The sequence below is a fragment of the Halichoerus grypus genome, chromosome 2, assembly GCF_964656455.1.
Source record: "Halichoerus grypus chromosome 2, mHalGry1.hap1.1, whole genome shotgun sequence".
Taxonomy (NCBI): Eukaryota; Metazoa; Chordata; class Mammalia; order Carnivora; family Phocidae; genus Halichoerus; species Halichoerus grypus.
In genome coordinates, this window is record NC_135713.1 from 176,231,008 (window position 1) to 176,255,895 (window position 24,888).

The 24,888-nt window shown below is 44.1% G+C and overlaps 1 long non-coding RNA gene across 2 annotated transcripts; it reads right to left on the minus strand.

Moving 5' to 3' along the window:
* Positions 1 to 558: 558 nt before the first annotated feature.
* LOC144380485 (uncharacterized) lies at positions 559 to 22,116 on the minus strand. 2 transcript variants are annotated; one of them, XR_013444652.1, is made up of 5 exons: positions 7,386 to 22,116; positions 6,838 to 6,972; positions 6,271 to 6,343; positions 4,952 to 5,125; positions 559 to 864 (listed from the first exon to the last, which is right to left on the minus strand). It is a non-coding gene; the product is annotated as an uncharacterized LOC144380485 (long non-coding RNA). The 2 variants fall into 2 exon arrangements; XR_013444647.1 differs by lacking the exon at positions 559 to 864 and having other exon boundaries at positions 4,799 to 5,125.
* Between the last annotated feature and the right edge of the window lie 2,772 nt (positions 22,117 to 24,888).

Below are 24,888 nucleotides of genomic sequence, written 5' to 3' on the forward strand. Positions count from 1 at the left end.
TCTAGCTGGTGGAACAGCAGCTGCAGGCGGAAGTATTTTATGATGTGTGGCTGTATGCCAGGAACAGTCCTATTTAGCCATTAAGATGTAAAACAACACAGTTTTACAGGATGTTTTAGCCTTTGTTTTTATTGTGGCTTTCTTACTAAGTGCCAGACACCGTGCCAAAAGTTAGGCGTGCACTATCTCTTTTAATCTTTACTATAGCCCGTTGACAGCAGCCTTGAATGAACTGATTGGAAAACTGAAGTTCAGAGAGATTAAGGAATTGCCCCTGGAATTCACCATAATTAAGAACATCTAGCAAGTGGAAGGCAGGTCTATCAGGAATTTCAGAGTCTTGACTCAAGCTGCTTTCTGCTGACTTGCCATGATGCTGTAGCCCACCGGAATCACTACCCAAAGAGCTCGTGTGACAAGCTTAAAAAGATCCAGCTGCAATCTTCCTAGCAGCAGCAAGGCCTAGCCTAGTGTTTTGTACATAGGAACTAAATGGAATTAAAAGGTGCTGACAGATCGCTTTAACGATAGATGTCAATGGGACAGACCAAAAAAAGGCAGAGTCGACTTTTTATTCACACCATGGAAAAGAACTGAAGTCCCATCCTCATTCATCAGAGTCTTCTAGTTCCTGTGATAAAGCAGAACTTGCAAAATCGGATCCCAAGGTGACGTGTTTTTCTTGAACTGAAAGTACAAATGAGTCAAACGTTGTCATTGCTGTCTGAGACAAGTGGTTAGGTGGGCACATTTACCTGCGGGAACAGCCTCCTTCTGAGCCGGTCCCTTGCCGCAGGCTGCTGCCTGCTTTGGCTCCCCACGGTGTCCCCAGCTGCTGACACGCTTCCTGGCACGTAGGAGACTCTGGATAAATCGGTGTTGAAAGTCAATGAGCTGTTCTGAGCAAAGTCTCAGGGTACTGGGATTGGGATAGAGAACACCCACTGAGCATCAGTACTATGCTAAATGTTGGGGGTACAAAGGTGGATTCAGTAAGCTACAAAATTTGCCGGGCCCAGTGCAAAATGGAAATGAGGGGCGCCTGCACCTCGTTCAGATATTAAGAATTTCAAGACAGTGACAGCAGAGCGTTAAACCAAATGTGGGGCTCTTCTGAGTATGGGGTCTTGTGTGACTGAGTAAGTTCCATGCCCAGGAAACTGGCCCTCCATGAATTAGAAAGTTTCTGTTATCAAACGGTTCTCAGCTCAGTGGGCAAGAAAAAAAGCCTACACAATGATGATTTGGTGTGATAGTGTGTTTTGGGAGGGAGTGTGAGCGTTATGAGAGCAAAGACTCACTTAGACCTCACACAGGTATTATAATCTCCTTTGTTTAACCTAAAATACTTTTACCGTATTACCTGTTTAATGCCTTATCGAGGTATATATAATTCACATACCATGCAAGTCGATTCACCCATTTAAAGTATACCGTTCAAATGGGGCCCCCGGGTGGCTCAGTTGGTTAAACATCTGCCTTCTGCTCAGTTCATGATCCCAGGGTCCTGGGATCGAGTCTGATATCGGGCTCCCTGCTTAGCGGGGAGCCTGCTTCTCCCTCTCCCTCTGCCCCTCACCCAACTCATGCTCTCTCTCTCTCTCCCCCACCCCTGCCCTGCTCCTGATCTCTCTCTCTCTCTCTCAAATAAATAAAATCTTAAAGTGTACCATTCAATAGTTTTTAGTATACTGATAGAGATATGTAACCATGACCACAATCAATTTTAGAACATTTTCATCCCTCCAAAAGACACCCCACTCTCAGGAGCAGTCACTCCCCATTTTCCTCCACTCCTCCCAGCCCAAGGTCACCGCTGATTTTGTTTCTCTCTCTCTTTGTGAAATAAATAAATAAAATCTTTTTCTTTTTTAAAGATTTTATTTATTTATTTGACAGAGAGATACACACCGAGAGAGGCAACACAAGCAGGGGGAGTGGGAGACAGAGAAGCAGGCCTCCCGCTGAGCATCCAGGAGCCCGATGCGGGGCTTGATCCCAGGACCCCAGGATCATGACCTGAGCCGAAGGCAGATGCTTAACGACTGAGCCACCCAGGCGCCCCGCTAATTTTGTTTCTGTCTCTATAGATTTACCTATTCCTAAGAGTGGAATTGTTGGTGATGCTGTGTTACTCAATTATTTAAATAACAGCTTTATTGAGATATCATCATATATCATAAAATCCGCCCTCTTAAAATGTACAATTCAGTGGTTTTTTTAGTATATGCACAGGGCTGTACAACTGCTACTATCTAATTCTAGAACATTTTCATCATCCCAAAAAGAAATCTCATACCCCTTAGCAATCATACCCTCCAGGTCCTGGCAGGCACTAATCTGCTGTCTGTCTCTATGGATTTGCCTATCCTGGAAACGTCATATAAATGGAATCATCCTATAATATATGATGTTTGTGTCTGACTTCTTTCACTTAGCATAATATTTTCAAGGTTCATCCATTTTGTAGCACATATGTAATCTCCTTTTTATAGATGAGGAAACCAAGACTCTGGGAAGCTAAATGATTTGCTCAAGGTCACATAGGTGGTAAGTAGAAATATTAGGGTGACCTTAGAGCCAGTTTGCCCAGGACTGTCCCAATTTTAGCACTGAATGTCCCATTCTTGGGAAATCCCTTGGTCCTGGTCAAACCGGGACAGGTGATCACCCTGGGTGGGATTCAGCCTAGTCTGCCTGCGATACAACTTTGTGTGATAAAGAGGTGCAGGATTCTGCAGGTGAAACCAAACCAGCATATCCTAGAATAGTGTAGAAAACTTGGACATTATCTCAATACCCCTTAAACCAATCTTTGTGCTCCTTTCATTTATGTATCTAAGTCTCCACTTTAATATTCCCCAACTTTTGATCTCAGGGTTGTAAGTTCGAGCTCCATGTTGGGTGTAGAGATTACTTAAAGATAAATTTTTTTTTTTGAAGATTTTATTTATTCATTTGAGAGATAGACACACACAGAGCACAAGGAGGGGGAGAGGCAGAGGAAGAGGGAGAAGCAGAATTCCCGCTGATCTGGGAGCCCGACATAGGGCTCGATCCCAGGACCTGGAGATCGTGACCTGGGCCGAAGGCAGATATTTAACCATCTGAGCCACCCAGGTGCCCCTAAAAATAAATCTTAAAAAAAGAAAAAAAAAGTAGGATGCAGTCATCATGACACTTTACCCCTAAATGCCTAAAATATGGATCTTCTAGAAAAAAGACATTCTAATAAATAACCACAATACCACTACTATCACACCTAAGAAAATTAACATTAATTCAATAATGCAATTGAATATATTCTCTATATTCAAATTCCTCCAATGGTCTTAAAATTGTCTTTTTTTTAAAAAAAAGATTTTATTTATTTATTTGTCAGAGAGAGGGAGAGAGAGAGAGCGCAAAAGCAGGGGGAGCAGCAGGCAGAAGGAGAAGCAGGCTCCCCGCTGAGCAGGGAGCCAGATGCGGGACTTGATCCCAGGACCCTGGGATCATGACCTGAGCCGACGGCAGATGCTTAATGGACTGAGCCACCCAGGTGTCCCTTTTTTTTTTTTTTTTAAGATTTTAAAAATGTCTTTCATAAGCAGACTCTTTTCTCCTCTAAGGTGCAGTCTAATGAAGATTTACACATTGCATTTGGTTGTTATCTGCTTACTCCCTCTTAGCCAAGGAAAAATCTCTGCCTTTTGGTGGTTTCCTTGACATTTTAAGCTAGTTTTGTTTTTTTTTTTATACAGGTTTTTTCCAAATTCTGGATTTGCTTGACTATTTCCTTGTTTAGATTCAGGAAAGATTCTGCTTAGGGGGTGTTGTGTACCTCTTAGTGTGTAAGATCAGTGCCCATCGTCTTACCATTGCTGATGCCGAAGTTTGACTGCTTGGTTAAAGAGTATGTCTACCAGGTCTCACCATGGTAAAGGTACATCTTCCTTTTGGAATTATTAACTGATCTCTGAGATGCTACTTTGAAGCCATGTGATTATTTTGTTCCCTAACATCCTTTCACTCAATAGCTTTAGCATCTGTTAATGATGGTACACTGAAGCAATTACTATATTGGCAGTTGCAAACTCCCTTATTCATCTACATTTACTAGCTGGCATGCTTTTGAATCACTGTGAACTCATAGTTTTTTTACATTTCATTTAATGTGTTATAATCCATTACCATCATTAATTTTTTGATGCCCAAATTGCCCAAATTTTGGCAACTGGGTGCTCCTAAAATCCAAGATTTGAAAGGTCTTTAAAAGCTAATGTATATGTCACAAAATATGATGGTTTAGGGGCCATGAGACTCTAAAAAGTAGACCATATTCATATATTATTAAATACTTTTTGGATAGTTTGTTGGCATGAAGTGTTTGCTACCTAAAACAAGTTCAGAAACAATCTGTTGACAACACCTTTGATACTCTTAGAAGCTATGTTGTAAAACATTTTCTTTGAACTTGATGTATTGTGATAGGACTTCTTCCTAAGAATACAAACGAATTTTGATCTTTATATATTATTTGAATTTATAACAAGATTTTAAATGTCTTTAACCCAACTTTCCAAAGTGGCACAGGAAGAGTCAGAAAATTAATACAGCTGCATTGGATGCTGGAAATTTCATCTCCTGAGCAATGCTGATGGAGTATAAGAATGAAGGAAACTCAGGGCGCCTGGGCGGCTCAGTCGTTAAGGGTCTGCCTTTGGCTCAGGTCATGATCCCAGGGTCCTGGGATCGAGCCCCACATCGGGCTCCCTGCTTCGCGGGAAGCCTGCTTCTCCCTCTCCCACTCCCCCTGTTTGTGTTCCTACTCTCGCTATCTCTCTCTGTCAAATAAATAAATAAAATCTTAAAAAAAAAAAAAAAAGAATAGAAGGAAACTCTAAGTAGCCCCCAAATAGATAGAATTGGGTTGGGTTGCAAGTCATAGAAGGCCAAACAATGGCTTTACCCCATGGGGACTAAATTTCTTCTCATGTAATAAACCCAAATGTGGTCAGTTCAAGGCTAATGCAGCTGCTCAATGATGTCGTCAAGGCTTCTTCTTTCTTTTTTATTTCACCATCCTTAGTCTGTCGCTTTTGTCCCATTCTAAGATGGCTACTGAACTTCTAAGGTATTGTATCTGTGTCAGGAAGAAGAGGGAAGGGATAAAGGTCAAACTGAATCAGTCCCTATCAGGAAATGTTCTCAGAAGCCCCAGGCAGATCCTTATGTTTATATCTTGTTGGCCAGAATTGGAACATCATGGTCCCTTTCCCTGCAAGGCAGTCTACAGTAGAAGAAAGTGAAGGAGAAGGGAGCTACAAAGAGCTTTTGGGCGCCAAAACACAGTATCTACAGGCTTGTAAATAGCTAGGTATCTTTAGTGAATATTTCACAAAAGTGACATCTAAAGAAGTTACCATGGCCAACCAAAGTCTGTTGCCTTCCATTTATAAAGCAAAAATTTTTTGAGCATCTTCTATGTACTATTACTTCACTGAGAATAGAAAGATAAAAGTGATATATTCTTCATTTGTTCTCTTTATAACATCTTTTTGAAAGTTCCAAGTAGTTAGTAAATCCCATAGGACTCAGGGGACAAGCAGGTTTGCTCAGCTTTATGTTATCTCTTCACAACAGTTTCACATGCAATCAAAACAGGAATTGAATCACACCATTAAGATAACTAGCTCAAAAAAAAAAAAAAAAAGATAACTAGCTCAGTCAACTATTCAGTATTCTTTCATGTAAATGGTTCTCTTCTGAAAAATTATCCTAAATTCAATTCATATTCAGATAGTCTTGCCAAACTAACTTCAGTAGCTTGGTTGGACCAGCATTATTTCCAATGTTTATGGTAACTTGTTTATGTTTATAGAATAATTATGATAGCCTGTATTATACTAAATGATAACAGAGTAATATTTGGGGTAAACTACTTATAAATATAACTTAAAATCATAGTGATCTCACCCTAATTCCTTGTCTGAATAGGCAAAGCATAAACATGTAGATTTCCTTAAAGAAAACTGTTGCATTAGGCTTCAAATTCCCTAAGATTTTCTAGATCAGAGATAGGCATACTATAGCCAAGGGGCCAAATCTGGACTGCTGTCTGTTGTAAATAAAGTTTTATTGGAACCCAGCACACCACTTGTTTATGTATTGTCTTAGGCTGCTTTGTAACTACAACTGGCAGAGCTGAGTAGTTGTGATAGAGACGATTTGGCCCTCAAAGCCTAAAATATTTGCTATCTGGCCCTTTACAGAAAAAGTTTTACTTACCATTACTTAGCATATATTAGGTGCTCAATCAATGCTTCTTAATTCATTGAATGAATGTATTCAAAGCTTTCACCTGGATATGATAAATCAACAAACCAACAAATCTAAACGCAAAGCATTTAATACTTCCCCAATTTATCTGACATTTGCTTGTTTGATTGTAGTTTGCTATTGTTGACAGACCATATCCCTCACAAGGAGCCTCTTAATGCTTTGAGATTCCAGAATGCAAACTGCTCTAGGCCTAAGTTTTCAAAAAGTTGGCCTTTGGGCTAAATATGTCTCATTGACATGTTTTATTTGGCCCACACAATGTTGCTGTTGTTTGTTTTAAAAGTAGCATTAGCTGCCAACATTTAAAAATAAGGAGACTTCACATAATAATCTAAATTTCCAGCTTCTCTTGAAGATTTGAAAGATCAGACAATGTGAGCTTACAATTTGGTTAGGGCCATAACCACCTGGGGCTGAGCAGCTGTTGCCTCCCCAGATGGGGTAAGTGCTCCCCAGTTCCCCACAGTCCCCCACTCGCGATAGTCTTACCCATGGCCGACCCCAGCCAGGTACCTTATCTGCCTGGCCCTTCTGTAGACTTTTGTATTTGGGATCTTCACTCTAGGAGTATCATTTCCTACAAAGGCCGCTGAACTAGAACACTAGTCTACAGCTTCATCTTCTTGGATTGAAAATAGACTGGTACATCTGAAGACAAAACAGGAAAGAATGACAATGCTATTAAGACCGTTACCTTTATTCCCACTAGAACACAACTTTATTCCACCCCCTCTTTCCTTTTTCAAATGAGCTTGAGGACTCAACCTGCTTTCCTTCCAGCTATTCAGCTCCTTCCACCCACTCCATCCCCTGGAGTTGTTTACCCCAACCCCTGGAGTGCTGTCTCCCCCAGTTCCTTGCTTCCTTGCTGCCCTTGAAAACAAACACCTTGGCCCTTTTTGTTTTTAGAGTTTTACTGTTAATCATTACGGGGCAACAGACAGGAAATAACAAGGAGGAAATCACCAAGTTAAAAAAAAAAAGTTATGGTTCTTACAGTCATAGTCCCTGATTCCTGTGATGAGGTGGCCCCTGGAGGTACCCTATGTTTATTCTCTCACCTTAGGTTCTCATCGCTGGTGGATTGTGTTTTATAGAGGGCCTAGAGATTCTGGAACATCCAAATGGTGCTGAAGAATCGCCTGGAGAGAATTGGAGCCATTAGGTGGCAGCACAGGGTATATCTTTTCAAGTCTTTCTACACCAGGCTGGCCGATGTGAGGCACCCAATTGTCTAGGAAAGGGTAACTTAGCACCTGGTTAGGACAAGCACTGGGGCTGAGACCAGCAAGAGGAGAAGAGCCCCCCAAGAGGCTCCCAGTCACACTGCTGTCACGGAGCCAAGTGTGGAATTCTTTTCTCCCCTGCCTTTCCCTGATATGGTGATCAGAACCACAGACTCTTAGCACTGATAAGAAGCTTCCAGTCCAACACCTTGATTATGCTGATAAGCAAACCGAGGTCCTGAGAGGCTGGACTGGCCTCCTATCGGTGCCAGGTCATGAGACCAGTCAGACATTTCTGTAGCTTCATTCGTGCCCGCCAATCCTTCCGGTCTGAACCTCCTGGTTCAAAAGCATTTACTGAAGTCTGCTTAGTATAGTCAAAGACTGATTTTCCTAGTTTTGAAGGTGAAACTAAGGTGGCGTTTTTGGCCTCTGACTGAGCAGGACTTCTTACAGGAAACAGAGACTTAACTGGACACAGGTCAACAAAAGTAAGCTTGGTTTCTGCCTCCACCTACTTAACCCATCTGGGAGAAAAGTGAGGGCCCCTTATCCAGAAGGCGAGTTATGGCTCTCCACACTCTATGCAGGCCAGTGTGGGCTCTAGTTTATGGGATCAGCTAGTATTAACTGTGGCTCTTATCAAGAGTGGCCTAGCGTATCAGGGCTGGGCCATGCACACCCAAATAATTCACCAGTCCCCTCAAATGACATTAGTAAAACCACTCATACTGCTCAAATTTAAACACAAATTCAAACAATTGCATTATAACAGAATCATGTCCTCAGGCTTCAATTAGTTTAGAGGGCAGTGCATGACCCAAGGGAAGAGGACTTACCTTTGATCGTGAGGTAGCATTTACTTGAAGGGGTCAGGGTCTCACAGGAGAAATTTGGCTGGAACTACTACCAATAAAAAGTTTTACTTGTTTATGTTGAGGCACCATCCTGGGTGTTTTAGGGTCTTGCTACTCAGATGGTGGTCCTCCAACCAGCAGCAGTACCTGGAAGCTGCTTAGAAATGCAGAATCTCAGCCCCATCCCATTCCTGCTGAATCAGCATTTTCATTTTAGCAAGATCCCCTATTGAGGCCCATGCATATTAAAGTTTGAGCTTTAGGACACCCTAGAGAAATACACCCTCAAATAGTCCCTACCTCAAAGAACTTATGGACTGGTTTAAGAGCACAAACCACACATGTGAAAAATGTCTTGAAAGTGACCACTAAGAAATGTATCATTAATGCCAGGTAGGCTGCCCTAGGACATATAAAATACACACATTGCGGTGTTTTTATTTTGTTTTTTGTTTTAAGATTTTATTTATTTATCTATCGGAGAGAATGAGAAAGCATGAGCAGGGGGAGTGGCCGGCAGAGGGAGAAGCAAGACACCCCAGGGAGCAGGGAACCCGATGCGAGACTCGATCCCAGGACACTGGGATCATGACCTGAGCTGAAGGCAGATGCTTAACTGACTGAGCCACCCAGGCGTCCAAAACACACACATTTTGAAAGGGTGCAAAGAACGATTATGGCTAAGAGGTGTCAGTCTGTGAGGTGTCGGGTGGAGAGATTTTGATAAGCATATATTAATGGAGAGGGAAAAGGACAGGGGAAGGCGTTTCAAGTGGAGAGATCAGGATAAAACCCAGGAGGAGGCAAAGTGTAAATTCTAAGCAGTGGCCTACAGATATTTTATGATCTTATGCAGGTCCCCAGACTTCCCTTGGATCCTTACAACACATCGCATGCTGCTGTGACTCCACATGCATGTAACCTCATCACATGTTATGTCTTTTGGTTTCGACAGGGGTTCTCATGGGAAGTCTTCAAATGTGCTCACCAACATGCAAACTTTTTTCCTTGGGATCAAATAGGCTGGTCCTTACCCTTTCCTTTCTTGTGCAGTTGGCTGTGATTTCTAGCTCTTCTTTTATAAGCGGGTAAAAGGAAATTCCTTACATGTGCACTCTCCTAAATTGTTTGAGCCTTTCTAATGTGGTGCAAATCTTCGCTGTAAAGCTCTTAATCAGATCTCATAAAAGATTAGTCCAAACCATGTTTTCAGTTTCTAGATAGTTAATCATCCTCGAGGGCCAGGAATTAACATGAAAATTGGAAACTTGTGTTGTTCCCGTCTTTACGTCCAGATTTAGTTTCAAAGCCAAAGTGATTGCACAGAAAATGAAATCCAGTTTCAGTGTTTATTTTCCAAATGAGCTGGTGTGATTGTAACCCTCTCTTCTTCACACACACATCTGATAACCCAAAGAGTTGACCCAGGGGTGAAACACAGCGGGCATGAAATGAGAGTGTAAGAGCGCCTCCACTGGATGCCCGAGGGAAAGCTGTCCCGCCAGCTTCCTGGAGCCGCACAGGTCAACTGGAGATTCCAGAAAAGAAATATGATAATCTGAGGAGATAACACCCTTTATATAATTCTTTAGAATAATTCCACCATAAGCTCAAGGGCTGTTCCCCTTCTCTGAGCGCTGTTGGGGGTCACTGAAATCAGGCTGGAGGCCCGAGTCTGTCCAAGTGGAGGTCGGTCCGCCCCTTGGCTTCAGGGCTGCAAATTCCTTTGACCAGCAACACTCTGGCAGGGAGGACCTCGACTGCCCAGGAGCAGCTGACTGCTCATCTCTGTCACAGCCCATCAGCAAGCAGCTTGTCACCAGCTGCCCAGTGCACCCAGAAAAAAAATGGTTCTTATATTCAGAGAGATAATTTGAGTTGATAGGAATAGCATCAGGGGAAGAGAATGGCATCACCAAATCAATACTTGAGCTTCACAGATTAATATCTTGGCTCTGGCTCTGAGTTTATATTCAGGAGGCCCTTGCTCCCAGACAGAGACACTAAATGGAACAGACATTTCATTCCCAACAACAGCAAATTCCCTTTTCTTAATGAGGAGTCAACTAGAGACTTGATACATTAAAGAAAATTCATTGAGAACATCCATTAGCTGTGAATTTTATGTTTATTGTGGCACACCTTTGGGAAATAATGTGGAGATGCTGGGAGAGGGGAGCTGCATGCCTGGTATGAATGCTGATTATAGGAATGAATCTTTCTACATCCATGTTCACAGAAGCATTATGCACAATAGCTAAAACAGAAGTAACCCACGTGGCCGTTGATGGATGAATGGTAAAAAAGGAAATGTGGTAGACACATACAATGGAATGTCATTCAGCCTTTTTTAAGGAAGGAAACGCTGATACAAGCCACAACATGGATGAACCTTGAAGACATTATGCTAAGTGAAATAAACCAGATATGAAAAGGACCAATACTGTACGATTCCATTTATATGAAGCACCTAGAGTAGAGTTCATAGAGACAGAAAGTAGAATGGTTGTTTCCAGGGCCTGGGGCGAGGGGGCGATGGGATTTATTATTTAATGGGCACAGAGTTTCAGTTTAAGAAGATGAGAAAGTTGGGGCGCCTGCGTGGCTCAGTCGGTTAAGCGTCTGCCTTCGGCTCAGGTCATGATCCTGGAGTCCTGGGATCGAGCCCTGCATCGGGCTCCCTGCTCAACAGGGAGTCTGCTTCATCCTCTCCCTCTGCTCCTCCCCCACTTGTGCTCTCTCTCCTTCATTCTTTCTCTCAAATAAATAAATAATAAAAATCTTAAAAGAAAAAAAAGAAGATGAGAAAGTTCTGGAGATGGATGATGGTGATGGTTGTACAACAATGTGAATGTACCTACTGCTATCGAACGGCACACTTAAAAATGGTTAAAATGGTAAATCTTTGTTATGTATATTTTGTCACAATAAGGGAAAAATGAATCTTTTATCCAACAGTCAGAGAGCAAATCTTTTATTTAAAAGAATCTCAACATCATTGGTTCCAAGGAGACTTCTTGGAAATGTTCACTGGAGTACAAGTGGTTTAACCCCTGATTGAGTTTACTGTGGGACATAAATTTATAATCATAGAGGTTGACAAACTGATTACATATCAATCAGCCATGCAAAACAACACAGATTGCAACATGGTGACATAAGATTTACCAGCTAAGCAGTTTTCCTATCTTGTAGATCAGGGCTTTTCAAACTTGAATGTGTATGGGAATCACCTAGGCATCTTGTTAAAAATGCAGATTCTGATTTAGTAAGTTTGGGTTGAAGCTTGAAATTCCACTTATCTAAAGGGACCCCATTTTAAGTAGCAAGCGTGTAGATCTCTCTTCAGTTAAGATTCCTGTCCACACCTTGGAGGTAACGCCCCCCTCCTCAAAACTGAACATAAGCATCTCCAGGTTTGAGTAAAGGAGAGTCTCTGGGTGGTATTAATTGTTCCTGGGATTCTCTCACTTTGCTTATTACTACCATCAAAATTCACGTTTCTCGGATCTACAACCCCTTCTTTTTCTTCAGCCCAAGCATGGACAAAACATAAATAAATCATTTGCCCTTTAGGTATAGGCCAGATCAGCTGCAATTTCCAAAATCATGCTCACAGGAAAGAAGGAGAAAGGAAGGAAAGAAGGGAGGGAGGGAGGAAGGAAGGAAGACAAGCTGTCAAAACAGACAGAAGGAGGGAGAATGGAAAATAAGACAAAAACTAAAAGCACAAGAATTCTGAAGTCCTCTATAAGAATCCTTCAGTGACTATCCATTGTTTTCAGGCTAAAAGTTCAGACTCCATAGGAAGGGCTTATCAGGGCCTGATGAGGTCCCTCTCCACCTGTCCTAGCTCCTCTCTTGCCATTCCCCTCCACGTTCAGCCACAATGAATTCTATTCTTCCTTGCCTTTACAGTTGCTCTCTTCTTGATCTGGAACCTCATCCCCTCCTTGTATCACCTGGCTCAGGCACTGTCTCTTCTGAAAAGGCTTCTCTAACCATGTTGCCACCCTCATTTCCTCCCCTCCGTGCTGGGTTGTCTTTCTCTGCCTTCAACTGCACACAGCGCTTACCTCTATCATAATACTTCACAGTATGTTTTAATTGTATTGGACTGTGAGCTCTTTGAGGGGTGGGAAGATGTCCTTTGTCCCTAGGACAGTGTCTAGAACATACGAAGTGCTCAAACAATGTTTGTTGGACGAATGAGCAAATGCAAAAGAACTGTAACATTGTGTGACATTTGAAGAAGACATTGCTTAGTTCCTAAAACACCATGAAGCTGCCCTCAGAATGACTTTCCTAAAGGTCAAACACGCTGACACCAATTTCTGTGTTCCAGCAACTGCAACTAAACTCCCCTAATTCTGATAAGCTGTATTACCCCAGCTTCCTCATTTTATAGTATCCTCTGGAAGACCAAATGCAAAGAAATACACATGGTGGTAACAGTAGTTTTTTAAATGGAATTTAGTGGAAGGCTAGAATCTCTTTGAGTATTAGTATGCTGCTTGCATTCTTCTTATTGCCAGTTTGGCCCTAAAGTAAGTCTGTAAAATTGCAAAGACTCCAAATTGGAGGTCTCTGGGCATCTAGGTGTTACTAGCAACTTCCAGATTGGTATATTTATGCATGTATCTGAGCATTTTTCATAGTTTCTGCCTGCTTTATGCAAAGTACTATGCCAGGGGCTGTAGGGAACTCCTCCTGCCCTCAGAATCTTTGCCCTTTAGTGGCCTGGTCTGTGCTATTTAATTTCATGGTCTCAGCACCCACCTATCCCCTGGTCAACCTCTAGCCTCCATTTCTCCTGTCAACTCTAGACAGATGTTTCTAATAGCCACGGAGCTTGCCCACGTGAATGTCATGCACACATCTTAAAGGCAGTATGTCCTTATCTTTCCTCCCAAACCTGTTCTTCTTCTACTAGCTACTCTGGTTAATGGAACCCTCATTTCCTTATCTACCCAGGCTATTGATGCCTAAGTCAAGATTTTTTCCTTTCTGACGTCATCCCCATCAATCAATTATCAAGTCTTACTGATTCAATCTCTCAAGTCTTCCTGAATCCATTCTGTTCCATCTTTTTCAACTATCACGACTTATCACTTCTCATCTAGATTATTGAAATAAGCTTCTTGCTGCTTTCTTGGCCCCCGATCCTTCCCCAGGATAACCCTTCCTGCAGACTGCTGCTGGAATGTCTTTCTAAAGCCCAAACCTAATATTGTCCTTCCTTTACTTAGTCCTTCAACAAATCCCTTTTATCTATAAAATAAAGTCCAAAGCCCACATAGAGAGCTACAAAGCTCTACGTGACTTACCTTTTACCCCACTCCTCTTCTGACACTCTCCCCACATACCTTAAGATCCTTCCAGACCAAACTCCTTTGCATTTCCTCAGCACACCATGCTGGCTCCTCCTGCCGGGACGTTCCAGATGCTCTAAAATTTCAGCCTAGAAAACTCCTGTTATCTTTAGATCAAATCAAATATCATCTCCTTTGTGAAGACTTCACCTCAGAGCACTCAGTGCATGCTTCTGTGAGCACTTCCCATGTTGTATTATAATTATTTTTTCTATGCCTCCTGCCCTCTTGGACTGAGCTCCTAGGATACAACGACCATGTCTCACTCTGTTTTGTATCTTGGCGTTTGACACAGTACTTGGTGCGTATCAAGCCTGCCATAAATGTTCAATGAGGGACTGATCGAATAATTGAATGAATAAACAACTGACTGTGATAGAAGTCAGAATAAGAGCAGTGAGAAAGATGCAAATAAACTGCTGCCATAGGGTGTTTAGGGGATTGGGTCATATTTATTTGGAAGACAAAAAAAACCGCTGTGTAACTGTAATCTTTCAATTTAATCCTATATATGTGTTTATGCCTTAAAGCAGGATTTACTCATGACCCACTCTTTCTCCAACTTCCACCCCCAAATGACACTAATTTTACCTTCTGGCTCTGGTGTGATAGACCTTTAGTTCATATAACATATATGATATTACATATAATAATCTGGACTCATGATAATTTACCTATTTATAAATGGAGATTCTTTCTTTTTCTAAGAAGGATATAAGGGGCAACCTCACAGCTGTGTATGTGTTCCTACTGTACCTTCTTGTAGAGAAGGTACCCAAATGTTTGCTGAATGAAGATCTAAAGGATTGCCCAGGCCCCACTGGTACTTTTGAGTTGCTTGGCAAACACTCATACCCCTTGAGAACTAGCTCTGGTACTAAGCCGAAGCACCCTCCCTACCCTACATGTCTGACTGCATTTCTGTCCATTTTCAGTTCACTTGGATTATATCTTGTTTCACATAGATCTTTTGAACTTAGAACACTGAAGGTCTGTGTATCTTCATGGCTCATAGCTCCCGTAGTGCTGATCTACCCTAGTGTGGTTAATGTTTAGCCCCGTTTTAAACCACTGGTTGAATGTCCTTAAGACTAAAAGAATAACAAGCACATGATAACAGATAGCTTGGGTTTATGTAGTGACAGCTGCTTTGTGGACAGCACCTCAGTGATCCGTTTAGCGTTCCTCTCAGATATGTCACCCTCCATTCCAAAAAGAGAAAAGGAATCACAGAGCCAACCCAAGGGCAGTTCCTGAGGGGCCTGATCAAGAAGCAAAGTCTACTAACCTCCAGAACTTTCCTACGGGTCTATTGTATATAGGGATCCTGCACAGAATCTGGAACCCAAATCTCTGGATTCCCAGACCTGTGCTTGACTCACCAGGTAGTAATGAATGTCTATGTTTTCTGCAGGTTGAATTGTTCCCTCAGAGCAGAATTATCATTTTATTTGCTGTCTTTTCCTTCTGCCATGGACAATTATTGGTGGCTGCCCCTTCTCTCTTCCTAATAGGTCTCCAGATTTCTGAGCCACGTGGGAAGGGCCCAACGGTCTTTCATCTAGGGATGAGTTCCACTGGCTATCAGCTCATCCATGTATCCTCTCACACTGAACCCAGTCGTGGCTTTAGGGACGGCCCGTGACCTAAAATGGTGTAATCTGAGTGATTCTTGGGAGTTTGCAGGGAATGTTGGGACTTGGACTCTTTTCAGCCTGGTAAATGGTACGTCTTATTTCCGCTGCGGCCATAGTGAAAAGCCTGAAGCTGGCAGGAGAGAGGACGGGTTGCGTCATGTGGTGTCAAAAGAATGAATCCACCCAGAAGCAGCAGAACGAAGAAATGGATCCCTGTTGTTTGAGTACTGGATTAAATTGTGTCTGGATCCCCAGTGAGCCGATAAATTCTCTTTATTGGTTAAGCCTGTTTGAGGTTGTTTTACTTCACTTGGATCATTAAACTTCCTCACTGATATGCCCTAGTTAGATGATAAACTGTGACAGCAGAGACCATATCTATCTTGATCATCGTACCCCCTGGTGCACAGTAGGCATTCAATAAATAAGTTTTGAATGGATACGTGCCGGCTGGGAGGGACACGTTCTATAAACTCCCTTTACTCCTTTGACTACTGAAGAACCTGGTGTTCCTTTCTTTTTTTTTTTTAAGATTTTTATTTATTTATTTGAGAGAGCGAGCCAGCACAAGCGGGGGGTAGGGAGCAGAGGGAGAAGCAGGCTCCCCGCTGAGCAAGAAGCCCAATGCGGGACTTGATCCCAGGACCCTGGGATCATTACCTGGGATCATGACCTGGGATCATGATCCAGTGTTCTACAGGAAAGTAGTGACATGGACCTAGAAGCCAGGGTCTCACCTCAACCCAAGGCTTTTTCTAGCCACCAGGAAGTCTCCCAGTAAATATGTTGGGGTCTTTGTAGAGACCCCAACATAGCAGTCCCCCCCACTTCTCTCCGAGTTTTGAACTGAAGTAGAGGACTGTTGTAAGCTAGATGAGGGGCAAAAATAACCTTTACTACTAATAAAGCTGATATTAGAGAATGTGGCTGATACTGTCAGACAAATGATCTTCCCAATACTCAAGCTCAGAATTAGACAGACGTGGCCACTCAGTGATAGGCAGGTGGGCCAGAAGGGCCTTCCCTTCTCACCCTAGAGGAGCAATGTTGACCCCCAAGAAGAAAGGAAGAGAAGATAGCATAAGACAACAGTTTCTCCTTGCAAACTCACCAGTCATAGGAAACCACTCCTCCTTCCCAGGGAAGAATGAGGGGGTGGAGAGAAGCCAAGAGTGTTATGCTAATTGGGCTCCTTTCACAAGGATGAAAACAGCTAGAGTAGGAAGACCAAATCTCCGTAACCCTTGTCAGCTATGATTTGGTTAGGTCAGTTGATTCTGCCTTGTTTTCAATCAAAATGGGTTATTTTTCAAAGTAGAGGAATTAGCTGTCTAAAAGTATCATTCTCCACGGAATAACTCGCACACTATGGTAATATCAAGCTCCAGAAGAAGTCAGAGATCTTCATTTAAAATCATGCAAAATTCACAGGAAGAAATAAGAATTCACGTTAAAATCACACAATCAGGGGCACTAGGTGGCAAACATCCTTGTGCTTGCTCACCATGCCCATCAAAGGCATTTCAAGAGCACTGACACCTCACACTTCCCACACCGACTGTCAGTTTCTCGCTGATCTCAGAGCCACACGGTACCTATTAGTCACCAGGAGAGCCCAGCCAAAGTTTAACTCCTTGGTGACACAGGGGAAACGGTACTTCCAATTGGATTCCAGGAAATCTAGGGAAATGTTAGACAGGAAGTCTGTTACAGTGTTCCAAATTTCCCCAATGTCAAGGCTGGGGTTGGGAGCATTTTTCAAAACAAACGGTCAGTCTAGCAAATGATTGTCTGCCACTTGCTTTTGGTTTCACTCACCAGGGCACTTTTTCCTGCTTCCGTTTTTGGGTTTTTTTTTTTTTTTTTTTTTTTAAGGTAAACATTTACCATCAAGGCTCCAAAAACCATTGTTTGTAAATTTGAAGTTTGGGGACAAATGAATTACCAGATCAACTAGACATTTGCTACATATGGTAGATTTGGTACGTAACGGTACATTTAAAATTCAACAAGTTTTATTGAAAACTGTGGTGTTGGCTGTTTAATGTGACTCTGAGCACAGTGAGAACCAGGATACCCTGAACCAGCACAGATCTCCTCCTGCTGCTAACACAAAGCTTTGATCTCATCCTGCCCAGCTCCCTGGTAGACTTTTTGCTGGAGGTCACACTAAGTAGGTTTTGCTGGTCAGTTCTGGGAGAGAACCCAAGCTAACAGTGGAAACCCATAACACAGCAGAGTGAGACAATATGTTCCCATCTTCTCTCCTCATATGCAAAGCTATTTTCTCATCTGTTACCTGCTCCTATTTTTACCATCAGCAGCTCTCCGATGCCACTTTAGCTATTGATAATTGGCAGTGAGTTTTGCAATTTAACAGCTGCCCAGAATCAATTCCGAAGAACTGCACAGAAACCACTTCCCAAAAAGCAAATATGGGGGTTACTCAGCTGCTTACCTGCCCTCCAATCCCTTTCTTAGCCCACACGTCATCTGCTGGAAGAACCTGAAACTTGAACCATGTGCCTAAATGCCCAGTTCTGAGTATGCAGTAGATATTTGAGAAATTCTCTTATTGATTGATGATTGACTAATATATGCCTAGAGGAAGGGAATGGGCAGTTCCATGAAGAGTTGCTGTGTAATTCAGAATGAAGGGCATTCCTGCTGACTCATAGCTCCTTTCTAATTTCAGTCCAAAGGCCCCAGGGAAAGATTTGGGTAAGAAAAGTGGCCTCAGAAAAAAGCCAGTGAAGTATGTTTGTTCCCCAGAAGAGAAACAATAGGGAATTGCCAAATGTGATGAGCTCACCTCTGTCTTTGCCGGTTACCGCGCTCATCAACAGTACCAATGAGGGGTCCTCTGTGAAATTGAACTTCCCACCCCACCCAAGCCGGTTGGAGACACAACCCAATGCTCTGGTTAGCTTCTCACGGCTTCTGCTCATATGCAGCATGGAGGGAGCCAATCCTCTTAGCATGACCTCTAAATGACACTTCCTAATACTCAAGATGGTGGGGTCTCCAGTCACTTGAGAAATGGGAGGCATCTATTCTTATAGAGACATTCTGTCATCTGGACAGCCTTGGGTAGGTGTTTTTTCTGTCTTTCCTCAGCTCCTAATCTGGTGGGTTTGGGGCAACCTTAGAAGAAATGCTTGCTAATGCAAGAGGGAGGGCGAGGGGAACAGTCAGCTGGAACCTAGAGCTGCTCAACCTCCCAGAACCCTCAGCATGCTCAGGCAGAGATTTATGGGCCTGTCTTTCCCTCGTGATTCCACATCGCGCCTCTTTAAACCGTCCTCAGCCGAGGAGCTATCATGGGGCCTGGTGTTTACAGCAGTGACTGAGACAACACAACCATGGAGATGCCAGCCCTGTTTGTATACTGACCTAATGGTCAAGGATCATTCCCTGGGCCTGAGAGCAACCTTTATTCTGTTTCCTTTGTGCAAAATGCCAGGATGCCCCTGCCTTAAAGAGGTTGACTCTGTTGTCAGCTATGGGAAAAAACAGCCAGAGTTGCTATTTACACCCTGAATTGCAAGCTGGGTAAAAATAGCATTAGCAGCTCGGTCCAGCTTCAAACCCCACTGCAGAAAGAGATTATTTTTGGAAGAGAAGATTTTCCTCCCCACCCACAGATCTGAAAATGGTCACCTCCCGGGAGGAGAAGAGGAGAGACAATCCCACGCAAAGGTGAAAAATACCCCCTTCTCCATCCGCCTGCCCAAGACAGCACAGCAAGAGCCAGACAAGAAATGCCTTCCCCCAACACCAGGTCAGGCCTCAGCACAGACCTGCAGGTGACCTAGTTCAAGGTACAGTGGGAATTAATTAACTTTGACTACAGTGAGAGGAGGCAGCTGCCTGAACCTGGATGTGGCCACCACCCTGTTGACCGTTATGATTGTTAGGCTATCTGTTTGCCTTTCAAAAAAGGAAGAAAAAAAGAATTGACCAGGGGCGCCTGGGTGGCTCAGTGGTTAAGTGTCTGCCTTTGGCTCAGGTCATGATCCCAGGGTCCTGAGATCGAGCCCCGCATCGGGCTCCCTTCCCTCATGAACTTGCTAGAGCTTAAGAGCTGGGGTCTGGGGTCCTGGGGATCTTTCTCAGGGTCAGGAAGTGACCCAAATGACAATCGGTGGAAGGAAAGTCCACTTTTTCCGTGAAGAAGTACTTGATAGATACATCGGAGTGTCTAAGGTGTCTATTACGACATGTATGTAATTGAAGAGATCTACCCCTGCGGATAGTCCCCAGGATATGTGAAAAATAGTAGAGAAAAAGACCAGATCAATAGTATCTTTAAATTGTTCTGCAGTCTGAAAGTGCCCAAGCCATCCAGAGCTGAGCCCAATAGGTGCTTAGTAAATATTTTTAGGAGGGACAGGAGCGGATCTTCCATATCCGTTCTCCACCTGACCCTCTTTCTTCAGAGATCCAGGAACCAAAACGAATCTTCCACCTTGAGGCAACATACCCAGGCATGCCTAACCAACTAAAAGAACAAAGAGAAGATTCCAGCACCTCCCAGCAACACACACGCAGACTGCCATCACCCCGACTCAGTGCGGGCACCAGAGTGGCGGCAGAGGGAGGCACGGCCGGGGAAAGATGGGGGCGAGCCTCAGGCACAAAGGCAGCTTGCTGCAGCTGGCTCTTCCTCAGGCTGCCCACAGCCCTAGGTTTTAGTCCTATATCTTTGTCACCTTCTAGCCCTGCCACTGTCACTTCACCTTTTTGAATCTCACTTTTTCCCTCTGAGAAGAGGGGTGATGATACCCCCCTGTTGGGGTGGGTGAGGACTAAATGAAGCGGCATATAGAGCGTGTGTTCCGTGCCTGGTACGGAGCAAGGGATACTCTGAACGCAGCGTCCGGGAGCAGTTGTTTTTCCTGTGGCCCAGCATGGGCCAGATGTGGGAATCTATCCTGCTTCCAGCTGCTAGGTGATGGCGTGTCTACCGAATGGCTGAAGTCTGAACTCCCTGAGCAAGGCATTGCATTAACAGAAATGACCGAAAACTTTCTGCCACATGATCAGGCCTCTCTGCACCATGCCCTTCATTCGCTGTGGACCTTCACCTCCTTGCTTCCACCTTTCTGTAACACCACTTCCCCAAGCCGTATCAGGAAGCCCGAAATAGGTTCTCCCTCCTCTGACGTCTCTGCCGGGGGGCAGCTCTGGCCGGCGCAGGGCTGGGTCAGCACTGGCTTCTCGGTTGAGGGAGGCTGCAGAAGGTAGCCCCCACAGCCCATTCCAAGTCACCCTGGCAGGGGAGAGTTACAGCTCTGCTGCATCAGAGCTATTTAAGCTATTTGTGTTCAGGGCTCTGAGACTCCCCAAGGCCCTGGGAAGGTCGGCTGCACATCCCTTTGATCGGGACCGCCTCAGGTTTCTATTTCCAAAGTTGAGAAATCCAGATCGTGCTGACTCTGGCCCAGGAGCGAAATGAGCTCAGGTCTGTCTCTCTCGCTGACCTCTCGCTGAGGATTGTAGGCCAAGGTGGCCAGGCTCTCCCCTTCAGCCTAAGTCAGCCTCCTCCTGAGTCAGCTTTCTTCACCTCCCTATTAATAGCCACTGCTTTGGCTGGCTCCACTCACAATATGATTACAGTTTAGTAATACATCTCAAATAAGGAAGCAGCAAACTTCCTGGAGCTGGGTTGCCGAGGGCCGGTAGAGCTCACACTCAGTCCCAGACGGCAGAGCTGGGGGCATGTTTTCTGCAGAAGGAGCAGCTGCACACAGGTTGGGGTGACTACGCCATTGGCCTCCAGGACAAGTTGCTGCTTTGGGATTTCTGTCTTGTTGAGCTGCCCCCGGTTTAGGGTAGGAGACAAGCATGCAGGATAACTTTCATTTTATTGGAGCCTTTATTCCCGCAGATATTCCTGGACAGGGCTGCAAAAATGTGGCTGTTATGCAATAAAAGAGAGTCAGCTACCCTGGACGGAAGTTCTGGTCCAAGCTGGGGTTTGGTCCAAGCTACCGAGGTCACCTTTTCTCTGACACTATAATAACACGGTGGCTTTTTTAGAGAGGCTCCGACTGTCTGGATGGGACTAGGCACTGAGAGCAGGCTGAACCCCAGCAAACGAATTGTTTTCAGGCCAGCCCCCTCTCCCTCCTCTGTCTCTCCCCAGTAAAAGCAGATGCGCTAAACAATGTTTAGTGTTAAATTCATACTGTTAAGCAACATAGTCAGGTCACCCTGTAATGTGTTCCAGCATTTTTGTTCTTTGTGAACCCTGGATAGGAAGAACACACAAGTTTAGGAGTGAGATGCCCCGGGTTCAAATTATGACTCAGCCTCTTGACTGAGAGGGCTTAGTAAATTTATTCTACTTTTCTGAACCTCCATCTTCTCATGCATATAAAGGGGATAATAATCTCTCCTGAAATGGTTTTAATACAAATGAAATGAGACAACTTTGGAAAAGATGCATAGTTCAGTACCTGGGATATAGTAGGTGATTAATAAACTCTTAATTTTCTTTCCGGAAAAATGAAAGGCAGGAAACGTGAGGGCAAACCAAGGCCATCCAAGCCTCTCACACTAGTGGACAAAAATGATCAGCATCTCTAACTGTGCAGACCCATGACCTACACATCTCTGATATGAAGGCTCACAGGAACAAGTTGAGCTTTGTTTCCCTTCTCTAGATTCATACCACTTAGAAGTCCCACACTGAGGCCCAATCTGGCCTGCAGTGCATCTTGCTGAGGCTGCAGTGAGGAGTCTCCTGGCTGCATTTTTCTTCCCTAGGAACCATGATCACAGTTCATACACGAAGGGTGGCTCAGGAAGAATGGGTAGGTGAAGGGGAAGGGAGCGGCATATATCTGTTCCACTGTAGTGGGCTTATCTATATTTCAAGGTCTCCCTGAAAAGAATCAGGTCAACCAAAACTCAAGAGTAAACTCTGCTATCAGCAAGGCCAAAGGAGAAACAAAATATCATGTATGCCCTGTTTTCCAAGCTGCTGAGAAATAATCTGCCCCCAACTCCCCAAACACTTGCTTATTAGGTGGCAAATAATGGTCTCTTTAACCTGGTACCAGCTGGCTTCCCTCAGCCGACAGCTTCAAGTCTTGGAGGGGAGGGGGTGGACTTCATTCCTGCTACAGCTTGCTTTCTTCCTTCTAGCCAACAGCCAGCATATATCTGATGGGAGCCAGAACTCCTGGCAGCACGAAGTGGGGCAAGCCTTAGCATGACCTGCCCCACCGTGATCTGCCCCCAACTGGGCACTGACTGGGGACTGGTGTGTGGGAGGAGAGAGCTAGGGCTAAATTGACTTAGGCTCATTTCCATAAAAGCAGCCCAGAATTCCCTTCACCTCAGTAGGCCAAGGAATAGGACTTCCCCTGACACCTCCTGGATAGCAATCCTTAATTCCTCTTTGAACCTATCCTTGGTGTTAACTCTAACCTGATTTTACCTATATGCACCTGTTGAGGGGGATGAATACACTGTAATTTATTCACATGCCACAAAGACCACCTGATTTAAGGATCAGCTGCCTGGACAACATTCACCCCTTCAGTTGTTCAACAAATAGTTCTTGAACATTTCCCTCACACTGTTCTAGGTTCCAAATACACATTGGTGAATAAAACAAAGATGGTCTCGGCCCGAGGGGGAGAGCCTGGCAATGACTATGAAAATTAATAAATATGTGATTACAAATTGTGAGAAATGCTATTGAGAAAGTGTCAGGTCCAGTAATAGAGAGTCATGGGGGGAAGGGGTGTCTCATTTAGATGAAGGAAGGCCTCTCTGATGTGGTGACATTTAAGAACTTGGGATTTCAGTGGCAGTTGCCCATGAAGGTCTTCCCTCACTGCTCAGCTGAGTTTCCTTGTGTCTTAGTGAAAGGTTCTAACAAGAACGAAAGTGTATCTCAGCCAGGGATGCAGTGAAGAACATCCTGGGAGAAGGGCAGGGGTTACAAAACCCTTCTTCCAAGTCTCCTGCTGTGGATGCATTTACTTCTCTTTCCTTTCTGCCCCACCCCCACATCCATCTGTCTTCTGTCCAGAGCCTTTCTGGTAACACTTTTTGCTTCCCTACAATCTCTTCCTTGTTCCTGTCCCCCAGCATGTGCTCATTACTGTGAGCACACTACCCTCCCTGACACAGCCCAGGGAAGCCCTTCCTGTCTTTGAAAACAGTTTTCTCCATGGTCCCCACAATCCTGCCCTTGAATCCCCAGACACCAAATTGCTCTGACCTACAGGAGATAAAACTCGTCATTCGTACTGGGCCAGCAGGCTCATTACAGAGACTTCTATCTAGAACTCTTTATCTCTAAATTAGCATTAGCTAGGTCATATCCACACCATCCACCCCCCACTTGAAGGAGCTGACCCTCTAGAGTGTTGTGGAACCAGCCTAGACATCAGAGCCAGACAGACCTGGGTTTGAATCCCAGCCCCCCCTTTTACCAGCTTTGTGACCTTAGACAAATAAGGATTCCTCTCTGGGCCTCAGGTTCTGCATATGCAAGATGAGGAGGATAATACCTACTCTGTAGAGTCGGTGTAAGAAGTAGTCAAGAGGTACACGAGATGAATGGAATGTACTAGGTGCTCTACCAGTGGGAGTGTTTGTTATTATATCGGCTATAAAATAACTGTAAAATTTTGGCAGTACCCCTTTTAGGGAGGGAATTGATTGCTCTGTTAAGAATGGTGGCCAGGTCTTCTTTTCACCAACCATTTGGCTACAGTAGCTTTTTCATCTGTGTATTGCTAAGAACCAGGTGAAAGGACACTTCAGGACATGGTTGGTAGAGCTTATGACTCTTGCTATCAGGCAGCACTGCATTTAACTCTCAGACAGATGGGAATGTTTTCCAAAGCATCCTTGAGCAGTTGTCACCATGCTGCCCCAGCAGGATTGTTCTTGTGGTCACACACATTTTACTGGGATTCCTTCACTCATTCCATCGTTAATTTAAAAAATATTTACAGAGCACCTACTATGTGCTGAGTACCATTCAAGGCACATGGATACGGAGGTGAGAAGACAAAGTCCTGCCCCTCATGAGACCAGCTATATGTAGAGATCGAAGAAGAAAGAAAAATAGTGAGAAGAGGGAGGCAGGAAGGGAGGACAGAGAGAGAAATGATTTGAAGAAAATGAAACAAGGTTAGAGAATAGAGTGCAGGGGTGGGGAGCAGGAGTAATGAGGTGGGGTTGCCAGAGGAGGCCTCTGAGCGGACATCCGACCAGAGACTGATGGGCAAGAAGCATGGGAGGACTTAGACAAGAGCATCCTAAGCAGCACCTCAGTGCAAAGTCCCTGAGCAGAAACAAGCTTGATGCATTCAAGGTACAGAAAGAATTTCCACATGGTCGTGGGCAGCGAAGCTGCAGGTGCAAGAGTACACATAGGGCCTTGAAGGTTGAATTTTATTCTAACTGCAGCATTTAGGCAGAGGACCAGCAAAGTCTTATTTAT